The sequence below is a fragment of the Quercus robur genome, chromosome 7 (genome assembly GCF_932294415.1).
Source record: "Quercus robur chromosome 7, dhQueRobu3.1, whole genome shotgun sequence".
In the NCBI taxonomy this organism is placed as follows: domain Eukaryota; kingdom Viridiplantae; phylum Streptophyta; class Magnoliopsida; order Fagales; family Fagaceae; genus Quercus; species Quercus robur.
In genome coordinates, this window is record NC_065540.1 from 32,968,078 (window position 1) to 32,981,174 (window position 13,097).

Here is a 13,097-nt window from a genome sequence, read left to right on the forward strand (position 1 = left end):
AACAAAATTCCCAGTGGATTGATGTGGTTTGATAATGAATAAATGGGAGTAGTGATAAAAGATAGGAGAACTGCCAAATGTTTGTGAGTAAATATAGAAGGAGAGGGGTTGTGTTTTACTACTGACCTCAGTGCGAGACAGTGAGAGAGCTGAGTGAGGTTTTGAGTGAGAGGCTGCCGATGAGAGGAGATGAGAGAGTTTTTTGCCGCCAATGAGATGCGCTTGTCTCCGGTAGAGTGAGGGTTTGCTGATGGGTTTTCTACCATTGATGAGATGTGCTTGTCTCCAGTAGAGTGAGGGTTTGGGTGTGAAGGAGAGTGAGAGTGTTTTGGAGTCTGGACGCTTAAGTGTTTGAAATATGATCACAAATCAAGTATTAGAAACTCGATTTCAACGTGGCTCCACGTGGGAAAAAGTCCATGTTAGATGTTTGTAGCTTAGGATGTCGAGTATTTGAAACTCGATTTCTACCCAGAACTTGAGTTTTAAAAACTCGAGATGCTACTTTTCCACCTTGTTTTGAAATTGGGCAACTAATGAAATTCTTAGCAATCTAATGTTAAATGAAAAAAATAAATAAATAAATAAATAAATCGTCAAAGCTAAGAAACGAAACTCAAACAACTCTCTTGTTTTCTTTCCCTTCGGCCACTGGACTTGTAAAAGGGTCAAAAAAAGATTTAATTGGGGTTGATGCAATCCGAATTTGATAGGAGTGATGCAACTTGATCAATTATATGTCAGATTTTTCAAATTGCAATTCATCTTGGAAAGATGTGTGCATGAGGAATGATTATAAATTATATTTTTGCTTATTTTATGTACGGTTTTGCAGGTTCTACATTACCTTTTGTCTTAGCTTTATTTCAAATAATCTAACTCCTAATTAACATACAACAATAGTCCTCTTCAAAAAAAAAAAAAAAAAAAAAAAAAAAAATCAAAACTCCGAATACAGTTTTATGTATCCCCCTCTATGCTGATGATGATCACAAGCCAACAGATTTGAAAATCAATCATACAAAATAATAATAATGGATGAAAGTGTTAATCGAGTTGAGTTTTTTTATTTTTTATTTTATTTATTTATTTTTTTTTTCAGTAAAATAGCAAGTTTATGTGTTGCCATGAAGATGTTGCTTTTTTAAGATGTTAAAGTTAGCATGCCCGTTGGGTAGACACTAGACACAAATCTTTAAAAAATTAAAAACTTGAAAACTTCTGAAAACCATTGCATTTTCACCCTTTGGGCCAATTGTGGCAAAGGCGTGAACATAGAATAATTATTAGAAAGAAAAGGTAGTGGTTCAATTTTCTTCCTTCAGAGAGTTCAGACAGTTTACACGAGACGAGTAGAGTGGCTTAGTTTAGTCTTTTTGCTGTTCCTAATTATGGTTTCAAAGTTCCATACCAATTACGTTTAGATCAATTAGGACTGCTTCGTATTTCTAACTAAAATACCAGGTTCTAATCATGAGTGCCATATAAATATAAATATATATATATATATATATGGATTTTAAATTAATTTTGACTGTAATGTGTTTGCAAAAGAACAAAGTTTCTCTCCAAACTAGATTGGAGAGAAACCCTACAAACTCATCATATATATTTATATTGAGTGTGAATTTTGAAAATCTAACCGTTAGATTGCATGTTCTTATTACATCCTTAATACTTACAAAATTTCAAGAAAATCAAAGATCAATTGCTATGTCATTAAACAAATGTTATAATTTCAAGTTTTTGTAATATAAAATTATATATAAAAAATAAGTTAATTGATCAAATAGTAAATAATATCTGATTTGAACGAAATTTGATATGCATGTTAAGAACATAAGGAATATGAAATTCAACGATTAGATTTTCAAAATTCACATCCAAAAAAGAAATATATGAAAAGTTTGAAGAGTTTCTCTCCAAATTAATTTGGAGAAAAGTTTTGTTCCGGAGCAAATCACTTTAGTTTTTCTCTTGGAGGAATAAACTGACTTTGCTTTTGTAGTTTCCATTTGCTTTGCAAAATAATAGAGTTTCATTTTTATATAAATATAAATATATATATATATATATAATTTATTTATTTATTTATTAATGATCATATTAACTTAACTATCTACTTCTAATAAAAAAAATAAGGGGGGAAAAAAAACTCAACTTTCATTATTCATATGAATTCACTTTTCTTTAGAGTTACCCAAAAATTTTAAAAAAAAAATTTTAAAAATAAAAAAAAAGTAACTCTAAAGAAAAGTAAGTTCATATGTATAATGAAAGCTGAGCTGTTTTTTATTAGAAGTAGATAGTTAAGTTGATATGATCATATATATATATATATATATATATATATATATATATATACTGTGTCTTGTTGATATTCATGTTTAAAATGATTTAGATAACTTATACATAATATGGATGTTGTCATACCCCAAACCCAACTATAAAGATGGGCACGTGACAACAACCGCACGCATATAGAGTAATCACCCTACAAGTGTGCAAGACCTTCTTAACAACTAAAATTTATCCTAAAAAATTACATCAAATAAATCCAAAATACCTCAACAATTTCTTTACGAATAAATCTCCAAATAATTTATAAGGAACAAAATCCAAACCTCATGTGTATAATGCCAATTGGCCAATAAATATAAGACTATTACATGACCATCTAATCCCAAAATCACTAAGCTTCTTTCATGCTTACAACACAACAGCAAAACTCCCAAAACTTGCTATCTCTTCACAATTTGAAATTGGAGGGTAAAAAAGGGGGGGGGGGGGTGTTGACAACTTAATAAGTAACCAAAATCCTAATAAGTCTTATCAAGCAAATAGATCTGTAAAATAATAAGTTGTACATAGTTCAAATATTTTAATCTTATAAATATATCATAGATGGATTAGATAATAATCAGTTTTCCATATATCAAAGCTATAATTTACAAGAGGTTCCAAAAACATATAAGCAGTTTCAAGGACTTAAAATAGTTCAAATATTCAAACAAAATTTATATTCTTAACAATCTTTACGACTATGATCATGGTATATCCTCGTGACTGAGCATCAAATTTAGATGAAATTAGTTTCGTGCTAATGTCTATCCCTCATTAGCTGGGTCTAGAAACACGGTAGACTCGCGATACCCCAGATAGAACTAGTTTCAGTATCAATGAATAACCCCCATTGACTGAGTATCAAAGTCAAAACATAGTCAGATTGTCTAAAATCATATATATCAAATCATAGATCAAACAAAAATATATCTCATTCAAATACATACATATATATATATATATATAGTATTAGTAATCAAATATATTTGTGATAATTCTTTATTCTTTACTTTAAATCAATAGTACAATTGAAATAAAAATGTAACAATTATGAACAATTTTCAGTAGTTAAAAATACAGTAGTATAAGCAAAATAAAACCAATTGGGATAAGGTTACTTACCTCAGCTAGCTTACCATAAAAGAACATCTCCCTAACACTTTCTCTAAAATCCTTAGATATCACCTCAAGTGTGCAGTCAAATCTTCTCAACTTGAGTATTTTGGGTAGTCTTCTCTTATTTTCTAAAAAACCCCTTAGTAATATTAATTATAAAATTGACCCCATAAACATATTTACTTAATACCCCCTCCTTTTAAATCCCTTTTTTTTTTTCCTGTGTATTACATTCTCCACCACTGATAAGAATTCAGTTCTCTGAATTCATCACAAACTGAACCAATTTATCTCGCTTCCACTACGCAATTGGAATGCCATGATTGTGTTGATCAATACAATTTCTTACTCAACCCCATGGTTCAAGAGCAACTTAAAAAATTCCTTTTCAGATATCTATCACTATGACCCCAAAAAAATTTAAAAGTTACATCCTTGGTGAATAAAATATTTAGAACCTACTTGTTCAAGTAAATCTAGTAACAAATGATATTTCTTCAATAAATAATCTCTGATAATTCTGAACAATGAAGGAGCTTCCATGGTTATGATGAAAGAAAATCCACAATCAAAGTTTTCCGTAAATCACTATGCTTTGACCTCCCATTAAGTTGTATATTGCTTCCACTTACATAGAAGTTCAGAACTATTTCAGAACAGATGTGTAGACTTTTCCGACCTCAAAATTGTAAAATAGAAATTTCCAAAGTCTCCACAAAAATCAACTGAACATTGATATAGTGTCTGTCATAGAATGTCTATCTTAATCACATAAATAATTTTCGCGATTAAGCAAAATTTTATTCACCTTTAACCTCTAGATGATGCTTGGGCTAAACTCATTGAAGAGTTGAGTTCCTTGTGAATCTACTGCTTATTATGAAATCATAATCTCTAAATGTACCTTTGCTAGAACGAATTCCATGAAATATCTCAAACCCCCTTTTGTTTTTGTTTTTCCTTTCTTTAACTTACAAATAATATTGTCCCAACAGCCTAGAACTTAGAGTATAATGCAACTTTATAATCATTAACCACTTGTCAATATAAAACAAAGGTAATGCAATTGTCTATAATTCAAATTGTAATAGTCTTTCAAAATAACTCTCTTGCCATCCCAAATCCTTCAATATCCAATCAAAATATGGTTCACTAGTTCAATTCAATAATACCACAAACTTGTACTCTACCCACTTCATGTTCTATTGAGCCAATCCTTTGACTCTCACCAACTAAAATCAAAGAATTACTATTCTAGCATCAAAACTTATCCCCCAGAATATTAAACAATCTTCCAAGAGTACAAGTAGAACTAATATAGAATAATGAAACATATACATTACAAAGTTCAGGAATAGGTGTCTCATGAATTCAAGTATGATTAGTGTCGTCTAGGCCCAATGGATTAACGTAATATATATTTTACTAAGGAAAAAGTTCAATGACAACTTGATTATAAGTCCAGAAAAATCAAGTTTAAAGGAATGCTAGCAACTCTAGGAAAACCAAATTTTTATTTTTTGTTTGAAACCAGCTCATATAAAAATTGAAATCTACTATACAGATTAACAGAGGAATCGAAAAATTTTCAGCAAACTAGACTTTTAGCCAAGGAGTTGTATTTAGAGTTTCAAATATGAATTAGTCATAATGGAAGAAGTACCGATACAGTTGTTGGGATACCTATAACCTTGAGTGTTTACCAATGAAAAAGTTTAAGGGAAGAAAAGAAATCTCATGAATATGTAAGACCAAGAGTTAACTTCAAAAATTCACATTTAATATTGAGGTTATGGTAAGCATGATTTCAAAGATCTGGATAACAAAATTTGAATTTTGATTTGCTTAGGTTGGTCAAGAGTATGTAAGACTAAATTTAAACAATGAATTTAGGAGCCAAGTGAAACCAATAGAGAAGTTCAACCCCATCTCTGCTCAGTATTCAGCTAAACTAAATCGAGAATTAGACATAGGTTTCAAGGATGGTTGGATCGACACAAAGTCCTAAGCTGATCATATCATTGGGTGGATGTGCTCAAGTGGACATGACAAGATAAATTGAAGTCGAACATAGGGTATCAGAAAAATTTTACGGATACTTTCTTTTTGAACATATAAGAATAGAAGGCACATTTCAAAAATGCAGTGGAATCTTAAAAAATCAACTGAATAGATCCAAATACAACTCTCCATCACAAAATAGGTGGCAAAAGAGAATTTCATATGTTAATCAAAATTAGTTCCTTACCCTAATCACAATTAAATATACAAAATATATGTAATAGAGTTAAAACTCTTCAATAAAATAAAAAATCATCTCTCACATAATTCTTCATAGTTTTTTTTATACATATATACATATACTAATGCCACGCATACATTAAAATTAGATGGTCATTGGTTTATTAGACCACACGTGAGCTCAATGGAGTCAAATAAATCCACTTACCAACTATGTTAATCAATAAATACTCGTTGAACCATACTAAAGTTAGATGGTCAATGATTCACTCGGCCACTTGTGGCTAGCGAGGTTTGACTAAACCGGACCAAACTAACCTTAGGAAGGTTGACTATATTAGGCAAAACTATCAAATGAGTTTACAAAAGATCAATCACAAAACAGCAATAAGATACTTTTGCTTGTTCCTTTCCCTCTCTTTTATTTTAAGAAGAAGTAGTTTTTGAATAACCAATTTGATCTAGTACAAAATTTCAAGAACAAAGCACACCCACTTAATACTAGTGTAAGAACAAAAGTCACGTATGCATAACCAAAGAGACATAAATATCAAATCCTAACAAACTGACCTAACAAATCATCATATGATGGAACCTCACCTACACTTCTCATCAAGTCACCAAAAGAACACTATCTATGGCCTAATAACCTTCATAAACAATAACTACAACCGTAATGCCTAGTGTGCAAATTTCATTCTAAATCAAAACCTAGCATAGAGCCTACAAGATCATAACCTAAGCTCTGATATAATTAAATTGTCATGCCCTAAACCCAACTATAAAGATAGGCACGTGACAACAGCCGCACGCTTATAGAGTAATCACCCTACAAGTGTGCAAGGCCTTCTTAGCAACTAAAATTTACCCTAAAAAATTACATCAAATAAATCCAAAATACCTTAACAATTTCTTTATGAATAGATCTCCAAATAATTCATAAGGAATGATGATGCAAAAAATTAGCAATTGAGCTCCTCGTCGTAGCGGATAGACGAAGTTGTGATTGGGGTCATCTCTGTTGTAAGAAAACCTACAAAATGAGCGGGGTGGACGAGTAACACACCGATGTGGCGTTAGCCAAACCACCTCCAATGCTTAAGTCAATAAGAGAGGAAGATTTTAGAGAGAAACAGACTAGAGAGTGATTTTTGTAGAGTATTTTTGTGTGTAATTGGGCATACCTTAGGTTTCTAGAGATTTCTCCTTTTATAGTTGCTTGCTGTGTTAATTCTTGCATTTATGCTCAACGGCTAATATGTTATGGAATTCATGTCTGGTGTGTACAGCTCATTCGTTACCGTTGCTTCATCCATTACTTTTTATCATTAATGAGCGTAATAAATGCGTAACGTCTTCTTTGATCAATGACGGTCTTAATAGCATTCAATGCAGAGGAGTTTATCATCATCAATGGTCTTTTGCCCATTGGTCCTTCGGTTACACTTTTGCCTATTTGGCGTGTTAAACATTACTCTTGTCATTAATGGAGGATTCATTTAGTGCGTGCCGTAGTTATTCGTTCGAATGATGAAGTTGGCTTGAAGGACGAGGCCGGCTTGATGGACGAGGCCGGCTTGATGGACGGGGTCAGTTTGATGAACGAAGCTAGCTTTTCTTTTTTAAGACGAAGGTAATTTTTCTCCTCATCAAGGAACAAAATCCAAACCTCATGTACATCATGCCAATTGGCCAACAAATATAAGACTATTACAAGACTATCTAATCCCAAAATCACTAAGCTTCTTTCATGCTTACAACACAATAGCAAAACTCCCAAAACTTGCTATCTCTTCACAATTTGAAACTGAAGGGGAAAATGGGAGGTGAGTTGACAACTCAATAAGTAACCAAAGTTCTAATAAGTTCTATCAAGCAAATAGATCTGTAAAATAATAAGTTGTACATAGTTTGAATATTTTAATCTTACAAATATATCATAGATGGATTAGATAATAATCAGTTTTCCATATATCAAAGCTATAATTTATAATAGGTTCCAAAAACACATAAGCAGTTTCAAGGATTTAAAATAGTTCAAATATTAAAACATAATTCATATTCTTAACAATCTTTACGACTATGATCACGCTATATCCCCATGACTGGGCATCAAATTCAGATGAAACTAGTTCCGTGCTATTAGCCCGAGAAGATAGACCCAAGAAAAGAGACAGACAAGAGGATCTCCTCCCTTCGGTCTCCCATCCTTCCTTTCTTCCGCCCCTGGTCCTGTCGGGGATCCTCTTGTCTGTCTCTTTTCTTGGGTCTATCTTCTCGGGCTAATAGTGCGTCTTCAGCGTTCATATACTTGGTGGCCCTGTAAAGCACCTCCGACATGGTCTTTGGGTCGTTTTTGTATAGGGAAAACAAAAACTTACCCCCCTTCAGCCCGTTCGTGAACGCTGCCACTAGTATCTTGTCATCGGCTTCGTCGATCGAGAGCGCTTCTTTATTGAAGCGTGATATGTAGGCCCGTAACGTCTCCTCCTCTCTCTGCTTGATGTTCATTAAACAAGCCGTGGATTTCTTATACCGATGTCCTCCGATGAAGTGCGTAGTGAATTGAGCGCTCAGCTCCTTGAAGGTGCCGATGGAGTTTGGTGTTAGCCGGCTGAACCAAATCCTTGCTGCGCCCTTTAGGGTTGTAGGGAACGCCCTGCACATAATTGCGTCTGCCACTCCCTGAAGGTGCATCAGGGTCTTGAAGGTCTCTAGGTGATCGAGAGGGTCCTTGATTCCGTCATAACTATCCATACTTGGCATGCGGAATTTACTTGGCAGGGGGAAGGAATTGACGGATGCCGTAAATGGCGAGTCAGTCCGGTTGACAAGGTCGTCAAGATCACTGGACACTCGCCCCTTGAGAGCATTCATCAGTACTTCCATCTGTTCCTTCATCGCCTGCATCTCCGCGATGATGGGTTGTGGAGCTGTATCCGTCACTGAAGGGATGCTAGCGTCCCGTCGCACTTGTTTGCTTGGGGCGTTACTCTCCTGCGGTCCGTCATGATTCCTCCTTTCAGCGCTGGTTCCTTCTTGATCCGCTCCTTGGTTATTGACGGCCGCACTCTTTTGGTTCAGCTGCTCTTCTAGGTCGTGGTTTTGTTTTGTGAGGCGCTCCACGGCAGTGGCGAGCGTCCTGACCTGTCTCTCAAGGGCAGTCGTAAGGGCTTCCCCTTCCTGAACGTCGTTAGTGGTTGCCATCGAGCGTGTGAGTACCATGTAACTCCTTTGTCTAGGAAGCGATAGTGCGCTACTTCTTCCCACAGACGGCGCCAACTGATGACGTCGAAAATTGTCACCAATGGGTCACACCGTACTCGCGACTCGAATCGAACCTGCACGACAGAAGCAATTGAAAGAATCCTTCAGAGAGCACCGGTGTGGTGCCGGCCAAAGGCTCTCCGACGGTCAAGTTAGAATTCTTCTGTTTTACTTAGAGCGTTAGAGAGGGTCAATTAAAGCGTACCTCGATTTCTGAGGGTGGCAGGCCTTTTATAGTGGCAAAGGGTTGACTTTTCTTCTTGGTTTCCAAATCTTTTCCATGTGGGACTCTAATACAAATTCCTCTGAGCGTGGTGAGTAAGGATTTCCATTTTTGGCTCTTAAGGCTTTTCTAGGCGATATGGACCTCGGATCATGGGCCCTTACTACGTCTGTCAACAATGGGCCTTCAAAGTGCAGGGGATCATCTTTATACAGGCCCACCCGTTCCGATCCGTCAGGCCCATTAAGGTAGGCCCATCAACTCTATATTTTACCATCTTCACTTGTTATCATCATTAGTTTCTCCATCTTCAACGTTTGAAGTTTAGTCCGTCCATATTTGTTCAATTATTGAGCTTTCATCACTTTTTCCTTTTGTTGCATCATTTGTGTTAATCACTAATGAATTGGCACTAGGAGATTCTTGATTGGATTTTACAAAGTTTGGACTTTGTCGCTAAGATTTTTTGTAGGTATTTGCATTTATATTAAATTTCAATGATGTGACAGTTTTTAGTAAATGTTTTTATTTTTTTTATTTTTGTTAATTTTGGAATAGTGCAGCAAAAAGAATTAATATAGCATATTGGATTGTGTATTTTTTTTTCTTCCATACCTTTTTGTCATTTGAAGGTGCATCAAAAATCTTAGCAACTATGTAATTTTCAAAATCATCCTTTAGATTGAATTCATTCAAATGAAGTAGGAAAATCCATTTTTTTCCTAAATTTTTTTTTTCAAATCACATGGGATTCCTTCTCCAATATCAATAGTTTTGCAATAATTTAAATAAATTGTACCTCAGTTTATTTTCCAGTAAGATCTCTTGTAAATTTATTTAGCATTTTCTCGGCATTTCAATCAAATATCACAAAATTTGTTTTGTCAGCTGCATCAAAAACTTCAATTTGAATCTTATATCTGAAATAGTTTGCAATTGTATGTGTGTATATATATATAGTAGTTACAGTGAGATAAATATATTATAAATATTTGGAGAGTATGTAGTTAATGTGAGTGCCTCTAACTTTGGGATAGAAAGATTTGTTTTTATTTCACATTTTGAACACCAAAATGATCCTACTTGTGATTTGACATTCCTTTTACAAAGTACGCACAAAATGTAATACCAACCCATTGTTGTATCAATGTTACTTATTGTTGCAATACCCTAGCAGTTCACATCTTGCAACGAACTTTGAAATTAATATGTATTATTTTTTTAATGTAAATAATATGATGTATTATTATTATTATTATTTTATGTAAATGATGAGTATAATTTGAAATGATTAGCAAACCTATTTCGTAGGATCTCATTCAATGCATTTTATCTTTACTATTTTCTTCATATTATTTAAAGATAAACCCTCCTATGAAAATTTTTTTGCATGTATTTTTTGTATAGGATCATGTTTTTTACCATTCCTATCATTGAAATTTTTTAAAGAAAATATTAAGTTAATGGAATTTTGTGAGATAGTATATGCTATTTATTAGACTTTTTGTTGTTATAAATTTTAGAAATATACACTTGTTTATTATTTCAACAACCTCAGGAATTTCAAGATTTATATATATTTTTGTTGCATTGGTCGATGATAGAGAATTTGTCTGCATAAATTGCATAGAACATTATTAATAGACAAAAGCATATTGAATTGAAATTGAGGAAAAATTGAGACATGATTTCATGATAATGAGATTTTCTAGAAGTATCATCTATATATACATGGGGGAGGAAGAAGAGAGTTTGTAAGAGGGTAAGAGTTTTTGCATTGATTTACACATCAGAATGGTCAAATATTGGTCATAATATATAAGGTAATAACTAGGTTTGAGTTTTTCATAAAGTTTGGTCTACTTTTAAAAGGCAGTCCATTTTATAGTGAATAACTTTGTCTAATTGTCAAGAACAGCTCATATTTTTTATAATAGTAAAAAGAAGTTACTATGATCTATTGGGTAATAATAAAAAATACTTAATAAAAAGAGGTAAAAAATGCTAAATTTATATAACAGTAAAAATAAGTTACTATGATTTATTGGGTAATAGTAAAAAAAATTTAATGAAAAGAGGTAAAAAAAGGCTAAATGCAACATTAGAGTGCCACATGACAGGACCTCATGTACTCTTGCATGAGGTCTCTGCTTATATATATATATATATATATATATATATTGATTGATTGATTTTTGTATGGATTGCACTTCAAATCAATTGCTCGTTATTGTCATGACAAGACATCAATTGATTTTTATGTGAACGGAATATAAATTCAGGTCCTTTATTTATTTGATCCCTAAACCTAAAAAAAATAAAATAAAATAAAATAAAAGTCTATGGTCAAGAATATGCTTAATTTTCTTAATCTCAAATCTAAGAAATTTCCCTCAAAAAAAAAAAAAAAAAAATCTAAGAAAGTTGTTGCATTTTTTTTTTTTTTTTTTTTTTTTTTTTTTTTTTATACAAGATAAAATTTCTACTATAACCTAATCTAAGTGTATATGTGTGTAAAACTCCCTTCTGGAGACTTAACCCTCGGTCCTTGTCCCTCACACCCCACAAACATTTATACTTGTGTAGTAGCCACGCAATTTGATGTGCAATTACTAGAATTAAATTCCATTGCAGATCTTTCAATATGTGAGTTGTTTTGTTTGTTTTCCCCCCTTTAATTAGCAAATGGCATTTGGCTATTTTGAAGTTTCATTATATCATTGACATTGACTTTCGTTTATCCAAAGGTTAGTTCGAAAGAATGATCTATCATGCATCTATCATCTAGGGGCAATCGGCTTCCTTTTTCTTTCATTGCTGGCCCATATCTTGGCCTAATTTGAAGGTCCATAAAGAAGGTCACTTAAATGCAGTGGACTTGTAGTAAGCAACCCCTACCCAATTTCCTTTTTTCACATTATAGCATAGATGTTGATTTACACACACACACTCTTGTGCAAGAGAGAGAGAGAGATATGAAACCTTGTTAATAATTGTGTTTCTGAGGAAGGGTAGAGTTTAAATTCAATTGATGGCAGTGGGAACAGAGAGTTATTGGGCAATAACTATGATTTTTTTTTTTTGGTATAAATTCATTGGTTATTGGTTGGAAATTTTTTTATAGTTTAGACTTGTTTCCTTTCTTAGCCCAATCCATGACCATAAGGTCTTCATGTGAGCGAAGAGAACTAGTACGTGTTCACTTTCTGATTGAATAAGTGTACTAGTCTGTGAGTGAGAGTTTAATAATAATAAGCTTTAGTAGTAGGGCTTGCTTGTTGTGGTCCCCAAATATAATAGTCCCTTCTTCTTTTGTTTATAGTGAAGAATAAAGGCAATATTGATGAGGATCATAACCATAGGGGGTGGCACTTATCTCACTTGCCATTGCCAGCCATGCAATGTTAGGTAGCGATTGCAATAATGTGGCAAATTGATGTGATGGGTTTCATTTATTATAGAGTACAGCTTAGTTCTAGTGTCCTATGACACTGGATCCGTTGTAATCATAGCACGTGTCCAAAAATAAACACATGTCATGATCGCAGCGGGTCCAATGCACTAAAGGCACTGGACATAAGCTACACCCTTTATTATAAAACTTTTTTTTTAATCTTAAATATGTGATGGGTTTCATCCAAAATAAGGTAAATAAATTTACTAAATCATGATGTAAAGTTCAGAAATTCGATTGTCAAAATTTATTTGTGCGCTTTGGCAATTTTTCGATTTTATTTTTATTTTTTGATTTTTAAATCTTATGTATATGTGGGATCTAGGTGTGGGTTTGCATGTGAGAGAGAAAGATCAAAACTAAACCTAACACATTAATGGGTCATCAAAATGTATCGAAGTTAATATAAATCATTGGGTCCTCACAAGCAACATATCGTACTCAATGCTTCAC